The 25,276-nt window shown below is 45.1% G+C and overlaps 1 protein-coding gene and 1 long non-coding RNA gene across 5 annotated transcripts in view; both read left to right on the top strand.

Moving 5' to 3' along the window:
- LOC146817191 (ribonuclease H1-like) overlaps positions 1-25,276 on the top strand; it is a 511,274-nt gene that overhangs the window by 236,778 nt on the left and 249,220 nt on the right. The window lies entirely within an intron of this gene.
- LOC146817192 (uncharacterized) overlaps positions 23,651-25,276 on the top strand; it is a 3,007-nt gene continuing 1,381 nt past the window's right edge. Inside the window, exon 1 of the long non-coding RNA XR_014962506.1 lies at positions 23,651-25,149. This is a non-coding gene — a long non-coding RNA (uncharacterized LOC146817192). The remainder of the gene's footprint in view (positions 25,150-25,276) is intronic.

Consider the following 25,276-nt stretch of genomic DNA (forward strand, 5'->3'; position numbering starts at 1 on the left):
CTTCCTCGCTTCCGTACGACCTCCTTTTCTCCACTCCCGGCTCCTCCATCGGCTTTCACGCTGTCCTGTTCTTCCGGGGTCTCTTTACGTCCGAGCGCGTCTCAAGATTGGCTCGTCGTTAGTGACGTGGTTTTCAGACTCCTCCTCCAGGCAAGTCCAGTTCGGTTTAAAGGGCCCGCTCTCGTCCTGTGGCCGGGGTGGAAACGAACAGTCGTTATCGTCTCCACCCCGTTCCTCCTGAGTGACCCCGTGACAGGGTGGTTACTGGGGGAACAGCAGCAAAGGCAGAGGCAGAAACAACAACTCCCGCTCTGCCTCCACCCCACCCCATGACTTCCCCCAGACTATTTCACTCCAGTCGGGGGAAGACTTCACCCATTCCTCCCTGCCTGGGCAAACATCACTTCAGACAGGTGGGTGCACCAAATAATTCAATCGGGCTACTGTCTCGAACTAACATCAATCCCCCCCCCCCTCCCCCCCCAACCATACCACCCAAGCACCGTCCAGTGTCACAAGAACATCTGTTACTGCTAAAGCATGAGGTAATCTCCCTCCTACAAAAAAGTGCAATAGAACCAGTTCCCCTGCACCGACAATACAAGGGAGTTTACTCCCTCTATTTTCTCATACCTAAGAAAGACATGATCTCTAAGGCCTATTTTAGACCTCAGACCTCTAAACCTATACATACACTCAGACCACTTCCACTTCAGCAGGTCCTCCCTCTGTCTTTCCAGGGCGACTTCCTTGCTACTCTAGACCTCAAGGACGCCTATTTCCACATTCCCATTCACAGGGCTCACAGATAATATCTAAGATTCGTAGTGGACGGTCAGCACGATCAATTCAAAGTACTCCCATTCGGAGTCACCACAGCACCAAGAGTGTTTACCAAGTGCCTAGCGGTGGTGGCAGCACACCTAAGAAAACACATCCATGTCTTCCCATATCTAAACGACTGGCTCATAAAAGCCAGCTCATACAATCAGTGTGTACAACACGCTCACGCCACTATTCAACAGCTCCACGACCTGGGGTTCACAATAAACCGCGCCAAGTCTCAGCTGCAACCGTCCCACACACAACAATACCTCGGTGCCACAATAGACACCTCAAGGGCGCTAGCCTATCCCAGTCCCACCAGGATAGCGAGCATACAAGCTCTTCTCACCAGATTCCAACCGTAACACTCTCTTCCAGCTCGAGTGTTCATGCAACTCCTAGGGATGATGGCCTCTTGCATATTCATAGTGCCTCATGCAAGACTCCAGATCCGTCCTCTCCAAGAGTGCTTAGCACGCCAATGGAACCAGGCTCAATGTCCGCTAACAGATCTGGTGTTGGTAGACGGTCGTACCCATCGCTCTCTGCAGTGGTGGAACACCAAAAACCTTTCCAAAGGGCGACCGTTCCTTGAGCCCGTTCCTCAAATAGTCATGGCAGCGGACGCATCGCTCTCCGGCTGGGGAGCTCACCTACTTCATCACACCATGCAGGGCAGCTGGACACCTCAGCAAAAGTTACTCCACCTCAACCACCTGGAGCTACTAGCCATATTCCTAGCCTTGAAACCATTCCAAAAAAACATTTCATGCAAAGCTGTCTTAGTCCGCACCGACAACATGACAGCCATGTATTATATACAAAAACAAGGCGGGACACACTCTCTGCAGCTCTCTCAGCTCGCACAGAGCAAATGGAGGTGGGCTATACCTCAGAACATTTTTCTCCTAGCCCAATATGTCCCAGGAGTCCAAAACACAATAGCCGATCTGTTGAGCCGTCAAACACAACAAATCCACGAGTGGGAACTTCATCCACAAGTTTGTCAACCGTTTTTTCAGATGTGGCGGCAACCACAGATAGACCTCTTCGCCACCCACAAACGCCAAATGCCCAACCTTCGCCGCCAGATATCCACACCCATTGTCCAAAGGCAATGCGATATGGATGAACTGGTCAGGCAGATTTGCGTACGCTTTTCTGCCTCTCCCACTCATTCCACTAGTGGTGTGCAAACTACAGCAACACTCCTTAAAGCTCATCCTAGTTGCTCCAACTTGGGCCAGACAACCGTGGTACACCACATTGCTGGAACTCTCCGTAGTTCCGCACCAAAAATTACACCTCTCTCCACACCTCCTAACCCAGAACCATGGAGCGATACAACACCCAGACCCAGCTCAGCTCAACCTAGCGATCTGGCTCCTGAAGTCCTAGAATTCGGTTGCATCAACCTCCCTCCTGACTGTATGAACTTCATCAAAGAAGCTAGACGGCCTACCACTAGAGCATGCTATGTAGCCAAGTGGAAAAGATTTGTAATATACTGCCATAACAACAACACTGATCCCCTAGATGTGTCTATCCAACACATCATAGGCTACTTACTACACCTCCAAAGATGCAACTTCGCTTACACGTCTATCAGACTGCATCTTGCTGCCATAGCAGCATATCTACAAAATAGACAACATCTATCACTCTTCAGAGTACCTGCCATAAAATCTTTTATGGAAGGACTCAAAAGAATAATTCCCCCCCCAGAGTACCACCTTCACCTGTGTGGAATTTAAACATCGTTCTCACAAGGCTAATGGGGCCGCCATTTGAACCTCTACATAAATGTGAGCTACAATTCTTAACATGGAAAACTGCTTTCCTAGTAGCTGTTACTTCTCTACGAAGAGTTAGCGAACTACAAGCACTAACTATTCAGGAACCCTTTCTGCAAATGCATCATAATAAGGAACTAATCCTAAATTACTCCCTAAAGTCATTACTCCCTTCCACCTCAATCAATCTGTGGAGCTGCCTGTATTCTTCTCCCAGCCACAAACAGTCGCAGAAAGAGCTCTTCACACCTTAGATGTCAAAAGGGCACTGCTGTACTACATAGAGAACACAACCTTTTTGTAGGTCCACACAACTATTCGTGTATTTCTCACCACCACACAAGGGCAACCCCATATCAAAATCTGGGATAGCTAGGTGGATTGTCAAATGCATACAGATTTGTTACCACAAAGCAAAACGTACATTATCTGTTCCTCCTAAAGCCCACTCTACACGAAAGATAGGGGCTTCAATGGCATTTTTAGGGAACATTCCCTTAGACGATATCTGCAGACCAGCTACATGGTCTACACCACACACATTCACAAAACACTATTGTGTCGATGTGCAAACTAAACAAGAAGCTAGTGTGGGCCAGGCTGTACTCAAAACACTATTTCAAACTACTGCAACAGATACTGGTGGTCTCCGCTAGGAGGGGATACTGCTATACAATCTATGAATAGTGTGTAATCTGCAGCTCATATGCCTCGAACGGAATATGCAACTTACTAGTATGCATCTGTTCTTGGCATGAAGAACTGCAGATCTACACACGCCCACCCGCCTCCTCGGCTACCTTTATCTGTTCCAGTATTATCTTACTTAGATACACCATACATGGGCATACTTTTTGTTTCTTACAAAGCTCCATCATTTCCCTGCTGGCGAAAAACAATCCAAGGATGGAGCTGATGCCCATGAGCACTATGATCCAGAGGAGGAGTCCCATACCTCGTGACTTCCAAAGACTTTCCAAGACAAAAACAAGTGCAAACATCCGGGCCCAACACTAGATGGCGATCTATGCATAGTGTGTAGATCTGCAGCTCTACATGCCAAGAACAGATGCATACTGGTAAGTAGCATATTCCATAAAAAGCAATGTCATTTACAATGTTAATAGCTCAAAACCATGTCACTGCGAGACCTATTTCATTGTAAATGTTTGTTATATAAAACACTCATAATTATAATGTAGTTATGTAATCTTGAAGTATGCAGCAAGGTGGCCACCTCGCTGCAGGTTATCAAAAACGCGGTTTCAGCTACAGAGCAGAGCTGTTAGTTGAGATTTGCCCATGGAAGCAAATCGGCGACCACACCCGTAATGCATTCTTTAGTTTTACGAAAAACCAGTTCTCAAACTGTCCATAATAAAAGGAGCGACATGCCCGCTTTAAGAGGGGAGGCTGGTGTATGTTATGGGGTTATGTCTTTATCTTACCCCCCCCCAAAGGATGGCATCGGCCTGTAGTCCGTTTGTTAAATGATTATCGTCGCACTTCACCTTCACTGGGCGGTCTGTCATGGGCACCATATACCTGTTTGCAAGAGATTGGTCACCCCTTTCCCTTATGGCGCAATAATGTGAGCGGTACCGCCTCCACCCACAACACTCTGGTCACAGGACTTAAGCTGAAGGTTTCAGAATACGAGCACACTCTGTAGAACCCCTCCAGCCCCCCCCCCCCCCCCCCCCTCACCCCTATTATACACAAACGCACAAAAACACTCCATTGGCAACATCGGCTATGCATTTGCAGCGCCAAGATACTAAGGAATGGGCAAACAGTGTTATACACCCCAAGCCTGTTTTGGCTTACAATAACACGTGTGTGTTTAAGCCCATGGCATCGTTTAAACAAGCATAATAGGTCTCGCCTTTCATTAACTTAAAGCCATTTGCTTTGCTATATAATACTATTAGCAAAGCAAATGGCTTTAACTTAATCAAAGGCGAAACCTATTGCATTTTCAATACTTTGAAGTCTTCTAGAAGAGTCTGGTCTTGATAACCTAACTTTCGTAATCACTTCCTATATTCCATTCTCTCATTTAGACTGTCCTTATTTTTTCCTGTTTTCCTTTTAGTGTACTGCTCTCATTTTAGTAGTTGTATTTTTGGTCTGTTTGTAGTTTGTTCTCGCTCAGGAAATCTCCATTGCCGCTATTGGCACCAGTTCCAAATGTCGAAGCACAAAAAGACAAACTGGAAACACAAAGCCTGTTGGAAGCAGAAGAATATAGGAACACGATCCACAATCTTTTTTGGATCGGACTGAGATTTCCCAGCTATTTCATCCCTTACTCCCTCCTGCCAGGCTTCACTCTGTAGTAAAGAAGGCTGCTAGGGTGCTGGAACTTCAACTCCTGACATTGGAAGTTCACTCTAGTGTCTTCACTACGGTCCTCCTACCATCAGTCCTTACTGCGGAGCCCTTACTGCCTTTCAACAATGACCTCCTGGATATTGCCCTGGCGGCATGAGAGGCCCACCTCTGCCCCAGCAGTCAGCATGCGTGTGGCTTATTGTGACAAAAGGGCGTAGCGAAGCCCCCGCTGTAATAGCTTAAGCGGGGGGAGGAGGGGGGTTGGGGTTCCTGCCTGAGACAGATTAAAGTGTTTTACGACCCTGCTTAACTTTCATCTCTGGCTTGCAGGTCATTGCAAGGCTGAAGGAAAGATCTACAAATTATAGTGGTACAACTATGGGATGGGTAAGGGGTGGACGAGTACAAAAATGCTTATCATGGTGACCGAATGGAAGATATTTTTTGGGGAATATAAAACACAAAATAAGTTAGAGGCAAATGCAAAGAAATAGCTTGAATGAAAGAAAGAAAAATGCAAATAAGAACAGTTAAAAGGAAGTAAGATGGAACGTATGTGCAAAAGAAGAATGGAAAGAAGGAGAAAAGGACAAAGGGGAAAAAGAATGGGGGAGAATAGAATGACATTTGGAAAGAGGGGTAGTAGGAAAAAAAAAATCGGAGGAGAGAGAAAGGAAAGCTGAAAATAGAATGAAATATCGGAAAGAGGAAATCAGACGGGTAGAACGTAGGTGGCAGGAAAAAAAATCGCAAATGATAGGAATTCAAGAAGAAAGAGGGATGAGAGAAGAAGCAAAGGAAGTACAGGAGATGATAAAAAGAAAGGAACAAGTGTATGAGAATGGGACTAAGGAAAGACTGAAAGCAGAAAGATAAATTCAACATGAATACAAGGAAAGTCCGAGAGTTCAAAAGACACCTGAAAACAATGGACAGAACAAAAGATGGATAACGTAATGAGAGGACAATGAAAAGTAGGAAATAAAGATGAAGAGCAAAACCAAGGAATAAATCAAAGAAGGATATTGGTCATTGCTGGTAAATGTGCAGTTTTTCGCCACATTCTTTTCAAATCATGCTATAAAAATGCATAATTTTGAATCTTTTTCCTCTGGGCAGCAATGTCCAATATCTCCTCAATAGAAAGGGTCGGGTTCGCTCACATTGCTCGGGCATTTCGTTTCATGTTTGTAGGAAGCTGGTTCTGTATATACTGTACCAAAGTGAGGTATAGTGTGCACAGAGTCCAGTGAATCCCCAGAGGTAGGCAGAGGTAAAGTTAGATAGCACCTCACTGTCTATTTGTGGTAGTGTGGTCGAGCAGTAAGGCAGTATCAGAAGACAATGTTAAGCATTTGTTGTACACACTCAGTCAGCAAATGAATCCACACACTCAAAGACTGAACTTCAGACCAATTGTTTTTGTATCAAAAATATTATTTTAGTCATTTTATTTCCTAGAACCAAGCAAGCCTGGCACAGGTAAGTGATAAGTACTTTGCAGTACATATACAGATTGTAACACAGTTTGGTTTGCAATTGTAAATGTACTTTGATTTGATTACAGTAGTGTTACTGATAATGCAATGCTTTTCAGAATACAGTACATATACTTTGAATGGGTCTTTCAGTAAGATTACAGGTGAGTTACTTTTGGATTACTTTTCTTACTCAGAGTAGTGTACCTGTATACTACTCTGGGACATTTCCTGTAAACGGGTAAGTAAAATCGTTTTTGTTAAACAGTACAATTTTAAAGACTGTCTTTAGGTTTTCAAACTCCACACTTAGAAACTTTTCACAGCAAAACAGTCAGTGTTATCCTATAGAGGAAAATAGTGTTATCGGTTTTGAGGTAAATATTTGGTAGTGGAAGTTGTGGTTCTGGGGGTAGACTCGGGGGTCCCCCAGGGTCAAGGATGCACTCTAGTTAAACCCTCAGCGGCACTAGGGCGGCCGGGTGCAGAGTGCTGAGGCCAAATGTTATCCAATGGGGAATAGGGAGCCTCCAGTTGGTGGCTGCTGACAAGCAGGCCACTTGGTTGTGGGAGCAAAGCTCCTGGACTTTAGCTCAGGGCAATTGGGGAAACAAAGTAGCACCAAAGGTGCACGCTCAGCGGCACTAGGGCGGCCGGGTGCAGGGTGCTGTTTCAACTTTGGGCGCCCTGTTGTTTTCAGTGGGGTACCTTCGGTTTGTAAAGGCACTGCAGGCTTGGAGACGAAGGTCTTCGGGCTGCGACCACCACTTCGAGAGGTAAGTTGGGAAGTTAGGGGTTGGTTAGGCACCGTCGTTTTGAGCAACCAAGGCAGTGGGGAGTCTGGTGCAGGGGTGCCATTTGGGGGTTGGATCTTCTTTCCAGCTCCTGGTCACGGTTGGGAGGACCTTCTGGATTTAGACTGCAGGCGTCGGCTGGAGGCAGGTCAGGGGTTGCCAGATCTCGGGTCAGGATCACCGGGGTAACCTCCTCGTGGTGTTTGTCCACTCGAGCTCTGGCTGTGGTTGGTGGGTGCAGAGAGGGGTGGATTTGCGGTGTCCGGCCGGGGCCAGATGTTGCAGATTAACAAATCCGGTGTTCACGGGAGACAACATCTTTGGGGTTGAAGGCAGGCAGGTCCTCTGGGGTTTTCGAGGTTGCTGGCTGCAGGACACACCGAGATTTTGCAGGAGCAGGTTCGTGGTGGAGACAGGCCGGTAGGGCTCGGGCCAAGTCAGTGGCAGTCTTCCTCTTATTAGCTGCTGCATGCCTGTTCAGTCCTTCTTCTTCTCCTTGTAGTTTCTTCTTGTCTGAGGGAGCAAGGTTCAGGGGTGTCCCTAAATACTAGATTTAGGGGCGTTACAGGTAGGTAAAAAGGCAGGGACCAATGGGTCCCTTCCCTGGGGTGGGTACACCCCCTATTATGCCCCCTCCAGAGGGTAGGGGGCATGAGTCTGTCCCTGGTTGGCGGAGTCCCTTCATCTGCAAGATGGTGGGGACTGAGAGTGCTGCTTTCCTCACCTCCCCCACCTGAGGGGTGGAGTTGGCAGAGGTGGGCACACCTCTCTTCCTCACTTGGTTTTCCCACCTTTTCTCCTGCCCAAGTGGGGACCAGTTGCTGAGAGCAGCAAGGGGTCTGGGGAAGCTCACCAAGGCGGCAAGCCTTTGAAGTTTCTCCTTCGTGACCTGGCCATCCTGGGGGAGGAGGCTTGGCATCTCGTCACAGGATGTGCATTGTATCAGGCCTCGGAGACCAGCAGGCTCTTGACACAGGGGTCCAGAAACATGTTTGGTGGTGGCAGCTGAAAGCAGGCACTCAGCCTGGACACTAGTGGTAGGTTAGTTTTCAGAGGGCATCTCTAAGATGCCCTCTGTGTGCATTTTTCATTAAATCCTACACTGGCATCATGTAGGTTTAATGTGCTCAGAAGTTTGATACCAAATTTCTCAGTTTTCAGTGTAGCCATTATGCTGCTGTGGAGTTCGTAATGAGAAACTCCCAGCACCATATACTCTTAATGCCAGCACTGCATTTACAATGTCTAAGAATGGCCTTAGACACAGTAGGGTTACAGGGCTCATGCACATGTACCCTCACCACTGGTATAGTGCACCCAGCTGGAGGGGTGACTGATCTATGCCAGGGCAGTGGGTTGTAGGCATAGCACACATATATTAGTCAATGCTGGTAAATGTGCAGTTTCTCACCACATTCTTTTCAAATCATGCTATAAAAATGCGTCATTTTGAAGCTTTTTCCTCTGGGCAACAATGTCCACTATCTCCTCAATAGAAAGGGTCGGATTCGCTCACATTGCTCAGACATTTCTTTTCATGTTTGTAGGAAGCTGGCTCTGTATATACTATAACAAAGTGAGGTATAGTGTGCATACCCAAAGGTAGGCAGAGGTAAAGTAATGAGAAACTCCTAGCACCATATACTGTTAATGGCAGCACTGCACTTACAATGTCTCTTTACTTTGTTCTGCGCCAAAACACGCAGTCTGCAAAGGTAGTGTGTGAGTGTAAGAGTACAGGACCTCGAAGTGTGGCACAATACGTGCTGCAGCCCATAAAGGCCTTCTCTAGTCACAGTGCCCTGGGTACCTGTGGTACAATTGACCAGGGGCTGACCTGTGGCCAGAGATGCAAAATGGGTTTAGGCTTCAATGCAGTTTTAGGGAAAGAACATAGGCCCTGGGTAGTTGGTTATCAGGAGTCCAGGGCACACTCAGTCAAAGTACATGAGCAATTCATCAAAAAGTGGGGGCAACCATGCAGAAAGAGGGCACTTTCTCTCACCCCCCCCCCCCCCCCCCCCCCACACACACACAAACGAAAGAGGATGAGACTAAACTTTCTCTAGAGAGTCTTCATTTTCTACGTGGATGAACCTGGAAAGCCCATCTGTATTGGCAGGGGCAGTCCCAGGTCTGTTTTCCACTACAACGTCCATTCCCTGTAGGGAGATGGGCCACCTCAGCCATTAAGGATTTTCACCTTTCATTTGCATTAGCCATCTGAGAGGTCTGTGATCAGTTTGAACTAGGAAGTGAGTACCAAACAGTATGGTCTTAGCTTCTTCGGGGACCAAAACACAGCAAAGGCCTCCCTCTCAATGGCACTCCAATGCTGCTCCCTGGGGAGAAGCCTTCGGCTTATAAAAGCAACAGGTTGGTCTTGGCCTTTATCATTGGTCTGGGATAGGACCGCTCCTATCCCTAGCTAGGAGGCATCAGTCTGCACAATGAACTGCTTGGCATAGTCTGGAGCTTTGAGAATTGGTGCTGAGTCAATAGCCTCTTTCAGGGTGTCTTTTGACAACTAACTGTCCAGTTTACCTTTTTGGGCATCCTCTTGGAAGTGAGTTATGTGAGGGAACCACAATGGACCCATATCCCTTCACAAACCTCCTGTAGTGCCCAGTGAAGCCAAGAAATACGCTGACTTGGATTTGGGTTGTTGGAGCTGCCCAGTCAAGGATGGCCTGGATCTTGGGCTGTAAGTGTTGTACCTGGCCTCCACCAACAAGGTTGCCCAAGTACACCACAGTTCCCTGCCCTATCTGGCATTTGGATGCCTTGATAGTTAGGCCTGCAGTTGGCAGTGCATTTAAAACCTTTCCAAGGTGGATCAGGTGATCCTGCCAGGTGGAGCTAAAACAGCATTATCATCTAGATAAGATGCACTAAAGGACTCCAATCCAGCAAGGACTTGATTCACCAACCTCTGGAAGGTGGTAAGGTCATTCTTTAAACCAAAGGGCATAACGGTAAACTGATAATGCCCATCAGGTGTGGTGAATGCTGTCTTTTCTTTTGCTCCTGGGGCTATGCCACTTTGCCAGTACCCTGCAGTTAAATCAAAGGTACTTAGAAATTTGGCTGCACCCAATTTGTCTATCAATCCATCTGCTCTTGGGATAGGGTGAACATCTGTCTTGGTGACAGAGTTGAGCTGTCTATAGTCCACACAGAACCTCATTTCTCTATTTCCACCCTGTGGATGAGGTTTGGGGACTAGAACCAGTGGGCTGACCCAGGGGCCCAGGTGCTCCAGGGGCTCTCAGAGGGTTCTATAACCCCCAACTCCAGCATCTTGCTGACTTCAGCTCTTGATCAGACTGTCAGTAGATTTTATTTTTGACAGGTGAACTGTCACCAGTGTCCACATCATAGGTACACCAGTTTGTCTGACAGGGGGTCAAGAAAAAGAGCTTTGCATACTGCTGCAAGACTTGCTTGCAATCAGTCTGCTGTTGGGCAGAGAGGGTGTCTGAAAAGACAACTCCATCCACTGACCCATCTCTTGGGCTGTATGAGAGGAGGTCAAGGAGAGGTTCACTCTCTGTCTCCTAATCCTAATCAGTCACCTTCAGCATGGTGATGTTAGCCGTGTCATGAAGGAGCTTCAGGCGGTTTATTTTGAAGGTTTTATATAGCACGAACAAGACCCTTGCAGGTATCATAGCGCTTTACAGGGGTAGAAATAAGAAATAAACGAATACTGATAGTCAAAATAGAGTCTTGATATACAAACAGCTGTAGTGGTAATTAGATAAAATGTTAATGTGAATTTCCTAAGGAGTATAGACTTTACTTCTTTCTTAAAGGAGGTAGAAGAGGGATTCCGTCTGATTTCAGGGGGCAGTGCATTCCAAATCCTGGGAGCGATTCCAGAGAAGGCACGATTGTATGACTTCTTGGCAAAACGTTGTGGTGTCAGAAGAAGATTGCTGGAACTTCTAGAGGATCTGTTGCCATAAGAGAGCACAAGTTTTTGGGCTAGGTAGCTCGGAGTATTGTGATGTAGGGCTTTGTGAGTCATGCAGGTGATTTTTAGTTGAATTCTAGCTTTGAATGAAAGCCAGTTAAGAGCTCTAACGTCGGGGATAATATGACAATTTCTTTTTGAGCCCATGATAAGCCTGACTGCTGAGTTGAGTGAGGCTCATAGAGGGGCCGTTGTCGAACTGGGAAGACCGCAAAGCATTGCACTCCCATAGTCAAGTCTTGGGATTACTAGTGCTTGAACTGCCAGTTTGAAGTCACTTGTGGGAAGGAAGGGTTTTAATTTTCTCAAGGTGTTCATCTGAATGTTTGCTTTGTTGCAGGGATTCTGCTTATACACAGAACTATGCGTAGAACCCCAGGACCTCAGTGAATTGTGGTGTACCAGAAACTCACCTCAGAACCCAGTATCCGGCTAGCATAAGTGTCCCATTCGTTATCCGAGATTTAGCTCGGCGGTCCCAATGAAAAGACAACCCAGAACAAGCGACTCGGTGTACTCTCAGGAATGGTGGGAATCAGAAATACCTGTTCGTATATTATTCTCACATCAGTCCACAACAAGAATAAACGGAGACACGGTGAAAATAAAAAGAGTTTATTTTTATAGACCACGTGTCCTAAGATGCAGTACTTTGGCTAATACAAGCAGACAAATGATTATAATCAAAACCATCAGCATCGTTACAATACCATAGAATATAAAGGGAGTGATCATGTTATAAATGACAGTGGATTCTACCACCTTCCATTAACTAAGAAGCTAATATTATTATTATGCTAATAAAAGGTCTCTTAGGCTTGAACAGGGGACCCCATACCTCAAAGATCAGCTTAGTGAAATCACATCACAGGAGCATCATAAGTCTTCTCGCAGGAAGGCTCGTCTTCGGTCTGAATATTAAACATGATGTCTGCAATATTAAAAGCACCAACTTTCAGGTATTCGTCGCTGCCTGTGTGTTATGGCTAAATAGTGAGTCGATCAACCTAGAGTGGAAAACATGCATTGTCTAACGACTCAGACTGTTCTTGTTACACCATGTATAGACCAAGGTCGCTGCGCAGAGCTCGGGATGGTAACAACAGATTGCTCTCGTGTGAGGCAAAGCGCGAGTCAGCAGTTTGTTTAAACAATAACATGTAGATGCAGTGTCGTGCGCAAAAGCAGCAAGATGGCTTTCTAACATCTAACATGGTTATGCTAACTTAACAATGTATGTACGTATTAAGGGATTCCTTACTACATGCCCCCTTGATCGAAGCACTAACCAGTAGGGAAGAAATGAGAGAACGCAGAGTTCAAATTCGACAGAGCAGAACAAGGCGTATTCAAATTGAAACCAAGTAAAAAAAACTCAAAAAGGGAAAGGAAAAAAATCGAAAAATGCTGCTTTAGCCAGCAATCCAAAGTTACAGGTAATGTTCAGGACATGGTAGAAAAAACATAGTGGATGACAGTTCACTCAATCCATGAACGTGTATGCAGCATACGTAGCAACAGCTTCCAACAGAAAATCGTTGGCATTGCCACTAAAAGTTTCAGCCATCCAGTTAATCAAAGAAAAGGAACATACATGTTCTTCAATAAGCGGAGCCTCTAGCACCATCAGAGGGCAACCGACGTTTTCTTCCAAATAACTCATATCCAGAAAGTCATAGGCAGCCCTTGCGATGTCCCAATTACCCAGGATTCCATGCGCCGCACCACAGGCCATAATCCGAACACCAGAACAGGCAAACTCGTGAGACACTAAGGGTCTCATCAGTCGATCATAATCCGGCACCGGAGACACCGTGTTGGTCAAGCACAAATCCAGAGGCCATTCAAAGGGACAATCTAGGCAGTGAAAGACAGGTTGTACGCAGGTAAAGTAGGAATACCGGAAGGATAATCCATACGCCAGGCTCAGTCGCCAATGGCAGCGTACCATAATATTCAAGCATCCTGTCACGAAGAAGATGCAGGCGGGGCAGGTTGCCGTGAGGCACAGAAAGTGCAGCCATTCCGTAATATGAAAAGTAAAAGTAGCACACCCGCCACCAACGCCAGAATCAGTGGGACACCGCCAAAGATACTCGAAAAAATAGAATGAAAAAATGCCGGAATCACACCAAAAATAGTTTGGAAGGAGGTCACGAGGCCTGAGCCCACAAGTTTAAAAAAATGAGCCAGGCCAGTTGTTGACGAGGCATTGAAAATTGTTTGGATCAAAGCTCCAAAATGTAGGGGGAGGTCAGTATTCAAAAGCGCCTGCACCTCAGTGCGCGTATTTGCCACGTGAAGGACAAATGTTTCTCGGGAGGAAGTCAATGGCACCTCTTTTTGGGACAATAGAGCTCTTATTCTGCTCATCTTGTTGAACTCTGCTTTCAAGGTCGGAATCGAAGGCCAGATGGAAACATCCAGCCGCCCATGCGGGGGTGGGAATAGAACATTATTGCAGCAGACTACTCTCTGCGATACTGTTACTATATACGGGATTCCCACTAACATCCCGCAGCAAGCTTCATTATTCAAATTTAAATAACTACCGTTTGCAAGCAGCGTGTAAGACGGTGTAATCACTGGCACAGGGACACCCTTGAGGACGCAGGCTAAATTTGGGGCGTGCACATTGCATGCACCGTGTAACTGAATGTGCCTACATACTACAGAATGATCAAGTGTCGAGGTACATTCTTCACCCTTCAGGTAAACCTCTGTACCGTCTCTTGTACATCTATACGTAAAAGGGAGTGACCAAACCTCATGCAGGAACGCGGTACCCAACTGTTCATATCTACCCAGGGCATAGTGTTTCATGCATGACGTAAATTTAAAAAGCGCGAAAGGGAGCGTGATCAACCCATGTACTAACCACACGGCTGAATTCAATTCCGCCACAGAGAAAGGTAACGGCTCCAACTTTTCAATGTGTAACAATGAATATGTAGCATCTTTCATGGACATGAACTGTTGCTTTACAGTAAGGTTAAAGGGAAGGAATAATGAGGTCGTATTCAGATAGTCCCAGGGGACCTTTCCTGCCTTTAACGTTTGTAACGTCCATGCAAACTGCATAACAGAATGCAACTGGTTTTGACCATGGTACAATACAGACATATCATCATGTACAATATCAACAATTGAAGAAACAATATTGTCTAATGTATAAATTCTGGAAGAAAGAGTGTTAATGCTGTTATCTATAACGGCTAATACCTTTTCCATATTTGCCTGATCAATAGCCCTCAATCTCGAAGCCGCTTCAATTTGCAACAATTTCCATACTTCGTTGTAAATAGCATACGCCCACCTCTTGGATCTGCCACCCACAGGACCTTTAACAAAATCATTCAAATCTATTTTGTCATGTAATTTTGATAAATTGACTTTGACAGATGCCAAGGTGGAATGTCGCAGCCAGGATTGACATAATTTCCCTACAGAGTAGGTAGTTACTGTATGAGAGGACTCAAACCGAGTGTCAACGCGCTGCTGCGTATACCCCGGTTTAAGACCTAGAAAACGTCGTTGACAGGTATCGGAACTGCTTTGCCAAATTAACCATCCTTCACTACTAAATTTCGAAATATTGAAAGATGTATTAGAAACTAATGACTGCAAAGCAGGAAGGGACAGATCTGTTTGGTTATCCCAATTTGGGTAAGCGCCCAGATCCGGAACAGAGGGGTAATTCAATTTTTTAGTAGTGGCCAATCCGAAACAGGTGGTCTGGAAGATGGTTGAATTCAAAAACAACGTATGATTTGGTACAAGACAGGCACGATGTAAAGCTTCAGTTCCCTGAACCTGCCACGGTTTGGAACCCCAAACCGATTTAAGATCAACAGTAGCCTTCCACAGGTCATAACCTTTGATTGACAACTCATCCATAAAGGATTTAGAATATAGTAACTTGGTGTGTGTCAGTCTAACCTTCGAGGCAGACTCAGGCATCACTTTAAAATAAAAGGATGCTGGGCTGGAAACACTGAAATCAGTAAAATAAGTATATTTATCAACCAATGTAGGTGAACTGCCTAAAGATGGGGTAGGGCAGTGTTCCCATTGGGTAAAATTTACAAAATTGCGAAATGTATTAGCTTTATGCAGGAAGTGGTTGCCATAATGTTGAAAACAATACTGTTCTGCATAGTTAGCCGCGTTCTCATATAAATCTTCTGCATCAAAAGCGGCATAATATTTCAAATCAGAAAACAGTGCTTCAATGGCATGAACATCCCAATCATCAGAACGAATGTTCTGCTTAACCACATCACCCATAGAAACACGAAATACATTAGGTACATTGATGACCTCGGTAGGACCATGAATTTGGAATTTAACAGCATCCCACGCAATTCCATCCAAAACAGGCCAGGCAGTAATATTCACAAAAGTCTGGTCCCTTTTCATGATGTGGGACGAGGAGTGGGGGGCCAAAGTTCCATTGATAAGTCTAATTGTAGATCTCTCTTTGAGATAGTGTCCATTCACCAGACGGAAAAACACTATTACAAATCCAATGGACATAAACAAAAAAATACTGACTAGTACTAGCCAGACGTATGTCCAAGGGGGAATCAAAAAATGTCTTTTGAACCAACTAGCAAAAACAGCAATGTTCGAAGGGGAAGTAGAAGGCAATGAGGTAGTGTCAAAGGAGAAACATGACTGGTTAACTGCCGTAGATTGTAAAACAGTCGAGTGACCATTTGTAGGATAAGCATACTCAGTCTCTTCGGGCAGACCACCAGCCGGTGGTATTAACAAGGGATCAGTAACTGACTGCATCTCGATGGCAACATCAGACAAGGTGGTAGAAGCAGGAACCAACACTGAATTTCTTTGCATCGTCTGGCATGAAACTGCTGGAGTCATACTAAGAAGTATCGGCCACTCGCTGAAGTTTGACATTGTCAATAGAGATGTACCTGTTTTCTTTGCGGCCAGGAAGTGGAGGTAAAATGACTGTTCTTGTACCCTGCACTCCAAGCACTGGAACTGGAGCACGATAAGAGGGGCCGAACTCCTTCTTGTTCTCCACCTTCTCACGGACCAGGTCTCCGACTCGGGGTAGCCAGCCGACTACCGCAATCTGAAGCTCAGCATCAGACGTGGAGGGCAAGTGTTCCTTCGATAGAGTGTCTCTGGCTTCTTGTAGGGTCTGCAAAACAGCACAGTGATCATCTACGTCAAAGGGTGCGGTCGACGCCGCCATGTCTAGACCATCAAGGTCTGGGACAAACATTCTGATTCCGAAGAGCATCATGTATGGGGTCAGCCCACCCAGAGACCTTCTAGGGAGATTATTAAGTGCACGTTGGACGTTATACAAGTGGGCTAGCCAATTCCGGCCTGTGCCTAAAACTCGTGCTGTCAAAGATTGCTTTAAGTCACGGTTCATTCGCTCCACTACACTAATACCCTCAGGTCGGTAGGGGGACGAAAATTTGACTTGGACCCCCAAATTTCTCATAGCCTCCTTGTAAGCCTTTGAGGTGAACGCAGGGCCCTGATCAGAATGGAAGGTACCACACGCAAAAGTTCCCACAAAGACACACAAATCCCTGATGACAGTGCGAGAATCAGCACTCCTTTGTGGCCATACCCAAAGAAAACGTGTGCACGAATCCACTGCAACCAAGATATACTTGTACGCAGTATCAGAAGAAAAGGGACCGCAGTGATCTAGATAAACACAACCAAATGGTTTATTAGATATGTACAACTGTGTTTGTGGTGGGCGCGCAACAGTGGAAGGTTTAATCTGTTGGCAAATGTCACAATCAAGAACATAAGCGCGCGCCTGTTTGTATAAACCGAACCACCAATAACGTTGTTGTAACAGAGATATAGTAGCGGACACGCCGGCGTGGGCAGATGCCAACCCCTCGTGCACTGCTAGTATCAGAGCTGGTCTGCAGTCCGCGTTGGGAATAATTCTGTCACCAACGTCGTTAATCCTCACTAACGGGACGTTATCAGGACTTAAGTGATAAAAATAACGAGAAGGAAAACCCTTCGGGTAATCACTTCCCTTCTCTGTAGCAGCAATAGCTGCCAAGATGTCATCATCAATCTTACTTTTAGATCTTGTAACTGCTGCCACTAAGTATGTAGCCACTGCGGTTTTTACTGCCTCGTCAGCCAAGCTGTTGCCGACAGCATGGACACCAAGTCGTTGGTGACCAAGAGTGTGAATAACATTCACGAGAGGGAGACGTTCTTTAAAGTCTGCCACTCGAACCCAAAGCAATTTATGCTTAATTGTGCTACCTTTGGTATCGCGATATTCGTTTTGAGACCAGAAGTGTAAATTGTCATTGTAGGACTGGACACAATAAAAGGAGTCACTTACTATAAGAGTAGTGACTCGGGGATCAGCAAACTCCAGTGCAAGCACCAGAGCCCGGAGCTCCGCCAGTTGCGCGGTACAATCACCCAATGTCTGCGTATGCACGGCATCAGATTGGAATTCACCATTTACGAATGTACCCACGACAATTGCGCAAGCCGCTGAATAGGCATGCTTCGATCCAATCGCCGGCTGCGCCGAGCCGTCCGTGTATATGACACAATGGTATTCTTCGAGCGGGTGCAAAGACAGAGGAGCCGGATGAACGAATTCTTACTGCAAGTACTCCTGAGTCTGCAAAGAGGCGTCAAAGATATAAGTGACATCCGGCGATGTCAGAGTCGTGGCCCATTGTATCCACCGTGGATGCAAAGCTTTAGAATTTGGTACACTTGCTTTTGTCACTGTCTCTAGGGCAGGATACGGTGTTACAACCAGTATTTGTTTACCATGTGACAGTGCGCGTTCTTTAAGAATCGCCATCTGTACTGCCGTCAGAACTTTCTCGACAGTGGAAAAACGCAACTCAGCAGAGGTGTACAAGTGTGATTTATACGCAATGGGGACTGTATCACCCTCATTGAACGTCAAGTACGTGAAACCCACTGCGCCTGGTACTATTCTTATTACCAGGTTAGTGCGGTTATCACGCGTCAGTAAGTATTGTGAAGCAAGAAGATCAGCCTGTAAAGACTGTAGAATAGCAGAATGTTCTAGCTGCCAGCTAGACTTCGAAAAAGAAGGTTGTACCAAGGCATAAAGCGGCTTGATACGCTGGGCATAATCAGGAATATGCGTACGTCCGAAATTCAGAAAGCCCAGCAAAGAATTTAAATTTTTCAGTGTCGTAGGAGCACGCAGGCATGCGCACTTCTCCAGAAAGTGAGGAGCCAATCCCTTACCTTCATTGTTGAGCTCGTAGCCCAAAAACAACACTGTATATTCCGCGATGTGAGACCTCGCAAAATTAAATTTGTAGCCATAATCCGCAAAACTCACAACAATATTGTCGACTCGAGACAGATGTGGCATCAGCTCATCATCCGTGAGGTAGATATAGTCAACATAGGAGTATGCGTCGGGGTCTATTCTTTCCAAGAGAGAGACTACGCGAGCGGCAAAGACGCCAGGGCTGTTTTTATAGCCCATGGCTAATCTTGTGAACTGTTTTTGTTTGCCGCCAGAAGTAAACGCCGTTCACTGGCTACTCAGTGTGGACAGGTTATGGCTAAAAAAGCCATTGGAGATGTCAAGTGCCGTTTTAAATCTCTTACGCACGAGACTGTCGACAAGAGCCGAACTTTGAGTATTTTGTACCGCGCAGGTCCGGCAATGCGAATTTAAGTGCCGGTAATCCAAAACTAAACGGTACGACCCGTCAGGCTTCGTCACAGTGAATAAAGGGTTATTCATAGGGGACACACAAGTTTCAATAACACCCTGATATTCCAATTGGTCAAGGATTGCAGCGAAGTGCGGTCTAGCTTCACGACGCATAGGATATTGGGGCTGTGGCTGGGGCATAGACCGCAATGGAATCTCATGGCAGGGGGACAGCCGGTCCCATCCCACCTGAGTACGATACACTGCCGGCGCAAGCACCAGTGCCCACTCCTCAGCGTACACTGCAGCCCGGTCCTTAGGCACTGTGTGCGCAAAGGACGGGAGGATTACCTCCTCCCCTCTAGGAGCTTCTAAAATGAAAGCTGGGGGCCAATCTGCCTCCGCTAGGAGGATATCATAGGTGGTAGTCAGATTATCCCAAAAAATCCCCTTAATTGTACGTTGTATGTCACCCTCAATTAGTAAGACTATTTTGTAAAGTCTGTCAGGGGGAGCCACTCTGGTGTCAGCTGTCTCAACAGTGACCAATGTATCAGTTGCTGTCACCGCCAGAAATGGACGCAGAGCTTGACGGACTATGGTAATTTCCGCTGCGCTGTCCAGGAGCGTCCGCGCCCATGTCCGGTTCCGAAGCTGTGTCCGCACTATCTGAGGCATACCTTGCCGTCAGAGCAGCCACTTTCTTTTTCTGAAACGGGGGTCTTTGTCGTGCGAATTCGTCCTGCTTGCCTTTACCCTCAGTCAGCCGGGGTTGGTCACGTGCTTGTGGAGCACCCCGACCTTTGCCACCGCCTCCGCCTCTGGACTGTGAAGCCGATGTTTCCTGTGAAGAACGAGGAGAACGTTGTTCAGAAACCTGAAATCTATCAGGAGACTTAATAGTAGCACGATCACGCAGATCATAAGTGCGCTCACTACCTGACTGAACGGGAGAGGCAGGCCGAGATCCCTGTTTCTGCTGCTGCTTTCCCTGTTGTTTTGACCGCCAACTTTGTTTCGGAAAGTTTGGACGGTCATCCTTACCAGAGGAGTCTGCCTTACCCTGCTGCTTAATTTCGGGAGTTTTCACGACAGGTTTAACTCCCAAAGAGCTACGACCCAAATCTCTGTATGCCGTCGAGATTATTTTCGCGAACTCCCGCGGCTTATCCTCATCAGCAACCTTCTTCAGTTCATTACGAACCTGGAAGTGCATAGCATCACCCTTAAGGTTACACATTATCATGGTAGCCACCAGGTCAAACTGTCCGAGGAGCCGCATGCCCAATTCTATCGCAGACTCCGCACCGTGGTTATCTTGAACACGTTTAATAACGGAGGGCAGTACCGACATAGACGGAGTACCAAAGCACTGCGAGTACGTCGCTGCAAAGACCTTGCCCCAGTTGACACAATCATCAATATCGGGGACCAAGTCTTTAGGCAAACTAATGGTAAGGATCCTGTGTTTCTCCACAGGAGATGTATTCGGGTATACCGCTTCTATTTGGTCAAATATTTCAGCAAGCCAAAAAGGGAAATCATCCCTATTTTGGGGACGCTTGCCCATAACAGAATTAACCATAACAGGACTAATGACCACCGCGTGGTGGTCAGTAGGCTGCCCCTCAACAGCAGGTGTCCCCGCCTGCACATTGCGTGACACGTACTGTACTAAAGCCCTATGCACTGTAATAAGGGCAGTGTGCAGTACACGCAAATCAGCCACCGGCACCGTTAGGTAACGGGGATGAGGCGTATATCCGGCTAGTACCGGCCAAGTGGCCCCCGCAATTGACAAAGGGCCCATTCTCGGCGGTATAACTGCATGGGGAAGGGCGCCATTAAACCAAATAAGATGCTGCCAAGCAGATATTGGCATTTCTTGTGTCCTATACGGTGTATAGTTCGCTGGCACGGCAGTGGCAGTGTAAGTATGAAAAGAGTTATCGTCCTCACTCACCGCCAGAAGCGTCACCCAAGAGTAAAACAACTCATAAGGATGAGCCGCATCGGCTCCTACCACAAAGATTACGTTCATACCAGTGTCCGGCACCCCATACTGCGTCAAATGACGTTTCAGAGCTGCCCGACTGTGCGCCGCTATTTCAACCGCCATAAGGACAAGTTACACTTGAAGAAATCAGTAGCACTAGGGTTCAATAACCTTTTTAATGATCAAGCTTGAAACAACCTATATCAACAGAAATAGGTAGGTCTAAATCCGTCAGACTTGTTATCCGGAAACAAGAATGAGGGTGTTGTGGACTAATATAAGCACTACTAAGGCGTTTCAACTCCTAGACCAAACGTTAGGTGCGCCATGTTGCAGGGATTCTGCTTATACACAGAACTATGCGTAGAACCCCAGGACCTCAGTGAATTGTGGTGTACCAGAAACTCACCTCAGAACCCAGAACCCAGTATCCGGCTAGCATAAGTGTCCCATTCGTTATCCGAGATTTAGCTCGGCGGTCCCAATGAAAAGACAACCCAGAACAAGCGACTCAGTGTACTCTCAGGAATGGTGGGAATCAGAAATACCTGTTCGTATATTATTCTCACATCAGTCCACAACAAGAATAAACGGAGACACGGTGAAAATAAAAAGAGTTTATTTTTATAGACCACGTGTCCTAAGATGCAGTACTTTGGCTAATACAAGCAGACAAATGATTATAATCAAAACCATCAGCATCGTTACAATACCATAGAATATAAAGGGAGTGATCATGTTATAAATGACAGTGGATTCTACCACCTTCCCTCAACTAAGAAGCGAATATTATTATTATGCTAATAAAAGGTCTCATAGGCTTGAACAGGGGACCCCATACCTCAAAGATCAGCTTAGTCAAATCACATCACAGGAGCATCATAAGTCTTCTCGCAGGAAGGCTCGTCTTCGGTCTGAATATTAAACATGTCTGCAATATTAAAAGCACCAACTTTCAGGTATTCGCAGCTGCCTGTGTGTTATGGCTAAATAGTGAGTCGATCAACCTAGAGTGGAAAACATGCATTGTCTAACGACCCAGACTGTTCTTGTTACACCATGTACAGACCAAGGTCGCTGCGCAGAGCTCGGGATGGTAACAACAGATTGCTCTCGTGTGAGGCAAAGCGCGAGTCAGCAGTTTGTTTAAACAATAACATGTAGATGCAGTGTCGTGCGCAAAAGCAGCAAGATGGCTTTCTAACATCTAACGTGGTTATGCTAACTTAACAATGTATGGACGTATTAAGGGATTCCTTACTACAGCTTCTTTTGTTGCGGCATTGATATGTTTTTGCATGTTTAGATTTCTGTCAAGTGTAAATCCCAGCGACTTCGCTGAATCAATGATATGGGGTTTGCAGTTGAGCACTGTTAGTTTTTGAAGCCATTCTTCAATGATGGATGTTTGGTTAGGTAGAGCGTTTAGGAGAATTTCAGTCCGGAGGGTATATAGTTTTAGGTGATTTTCCACCAGCCAAATCTGGTTTTTTTTGTAGAGTTGAGAGATTCTATGTCCTCCAGAGAGGTGATTTTTAAGTAAAATTGTGTATCGTCTGCGTACATGTTATCTTGGATGTTTGAGGAGCTGAGAATATTGGCGAGTGGTTCCATGAATAGGTTTAAAAGTGTAGGTGAGAGGGATGAGACTGGTGGTACACCTAATGTGACTGGGACGGCCATAGACAAGGCTTGATTGACCTAGAATCTTTGGGATCTATTTTAGAGGAAAGAGGTGAGCCAATTTAGAACTGATCCCGATAGGCCCATTCCATGTTTCAAAAGGTCCAGAAGATTGTCATGTTTGACGGTGTCGAATGCCGAAGATAGATCAAGCAGGATTAGCAGACAGGCTTCATTTTTTAAAAGGACATTTATTGAAGTAATATGAAATAATACAATGGGTACAGAAATAAAGAATACAATCTTAATCGTATAAATTGTTAATTAATTTGAGAAAAGAGGGGAAAAAAGGGGGAGGGCGGGGAAAGGAGGGAAGGGAAAGCAATACTTATAAAATAATACTCTTAGCATTAACCACTTATGTAAATAGTAATAATTGCAAAAAAGACATTGTTAAAAAAGCATAAAAATTAAGCAAAAAAGAATAAATAACAGTATTTCATGGAGGTTTAGGAACTTCTTCAATGCGAGGGTCGTGGGTTTGTGTTATATTTGCGGACATGTCTAAAAAATTAGTAATAGGTGACCATAAATATTCTCGTTTTATAGCAAGGGATATGCGATGAACCTATGTTCTATCTAACCTGTGGTTGTAACAGACCCCATACCACCAGGCTTGATGTTACGGGTGTTTTTCCATGCCCTAGTAATTTGTCGAAAAGCAACGCAAGATGGAGATAAACAATATGAAAAGTATTTGGATAGGACTCCTATTCCGAAGATGCACTACCTAAAAATAGGTTAACAAAAGTGAAGGGTATCTGTGCATGAAAAATATTGTTAATTTGGTTCCAGACCCGCAACCAAAAATTATGAAGTGAATAACATATGATGTAAATCAGCAGGGGACTTGTTTCCGGACCAACAAGATGGAGAGAGAGTAGAGTTCATTTATTGCAAAGACATAGGAGTTAGTAATAATGTTTGGGTAGTGTTAGCAGCTCTAGGAGATTTCCTAATCTTAATCCAAATCTTGTTCCAAGTAGGAACAGGTAGGGAAAGTTTGAGATCTGCCTCCCATATAATTTCTGCCTCAGTTTTATCACGAACAACTGGCGAAGAGGAGAGATGCTTATAGACTTGGGATGGAGAGAGAGACAAAAGTGGAAGAATGATGGGAGGAAGACCAGGAGGAATGAGAATTGGATGATAAATTATCGTATGTTGACTGGAGCAGCGTAATTAGAGAGGTATACTTGGATAAACAGGAACTAGGCAGAGAAAAATGTACTTGAGCGACTGAAAATGGGATACATGTGTCAATCTGGAAAAGTTGATAAACCCAATGAAGTCCTCTAACGTGCCACTCTTTCCAAAAGATGACGCTACAATTAACTTTAAGAGATTGATTATATCATAAAGAGGATTGCATGGAACAATCTCTAGGAGACAAGTGATCAATCAACAAGGGTTGAAGAATTTTGCAACAGTTATTGAAAATAGGAAGAGAAAAAGAGGAAGGACGATGAGTAAAAGATAAAAATTCCCGGAAGGAGAAAGGATGAAGAAATTACTTCACGTTTCACGATTAGTCCATAATGGTAATATCGAATCGTTGTTGACTTCTTGAAGTAAAAGAGAAGTTTGTTTGAGAGAATGCGGTATGATATGCTTGAAAATCTGGAAAATTGACACCTAATTGTTTAAAAGTTTAAGTAAAGACATGAGGTTTCTTATTATTCCACAGAAATTTTGATAGTATAGAATAAATTGTTTTAAAATGTGAATTAGGAATGTTTATGGGAAAATTAGAAATATAAAAGAGTATTATAGGGACTAACATCTTTATTGTGTCAAGACGACCCCACCAGGATAAAAATAAAGGGTGGGTTCCAACGAAAACCAGAAGTAAGGAAATCTGCGGAGAAACATAATGTATTTAATGGGAGGATTTCACATTTGTTGGAATTAAGTTTGTAGCCAGAAACAGTGGCAAAGGACTGAACTTCCGATTGGAAGGCTGGTAAAGAGGATTGGGGTTGTGATAAAAAGAGCAGAATATCCTCGGCGTAAACAGAAAGTTTTAATTGATTAGAGCCATGATTAAAAACCAAGAATGTTCTAATTTGAGCGGATCTTGATCAAAAAGGGTTCAAGAGCTAATATAAAAAGAAGAGGAGCGAGAGGACAACCTTGTCTTACCCCACGATGTAAAGGAAAGAGAGAGATACAAGACCGTTAGCCAATATAGAGGACTCAGGAGAAGAATGGATCAAGGAAACCTAATTTATAAACTTGACAGAAAAACAAACCAGGACAGAGTGGAGAAGATAAAGGGGCCAACCAACTCTGTCAAAAGTTTTTTCAGCATCTAGAGATATAGCTGCAAAAGATTCCGTACATAACTTGGCTTTAGTGAGAACATTAAAAAAGAGTCTAGTATATCGGAAGATGTCCTCCAATAATAAAACCACATTGCTCTGTTCTGATTAGTTGGGGTAAAATTTCCTCTAGACGAAAGGCCAACATTTTTGCAAAGATTTTATAATCCAAGTTAATTAGAGATATGGGCCAATAGCTTCTACAAAGACTATGATCTTTACCCTCTTTAGGAAAAGGCAAATCAGAGCTTCTTGAAAAGAACCAGTAGACCTTTTGGAGGAATTAAAGAAGGGAAATAAAAGATGTCGTTTTGGGATAAGAAGACGGGGGAAAAAATGAGAATAAAATTCAATCGTAAAACCATCAGGTCCTGGGGCTTTACCCTCGTTTA

The sequence above is a fragment of the Triturus cristatus genome, chromosome 6 (assembly GCF_964204655.1).
Source record: "Triturus cristatus chromosome 6, aTriCri1.1, whole genome shotgun sequence".
Taxonomy (NCBI): Eukaryota; Metazoa; Chordata; class Amphibia; order Caudata; family Salamandridae; genus Triturus; species Triturus cristatus.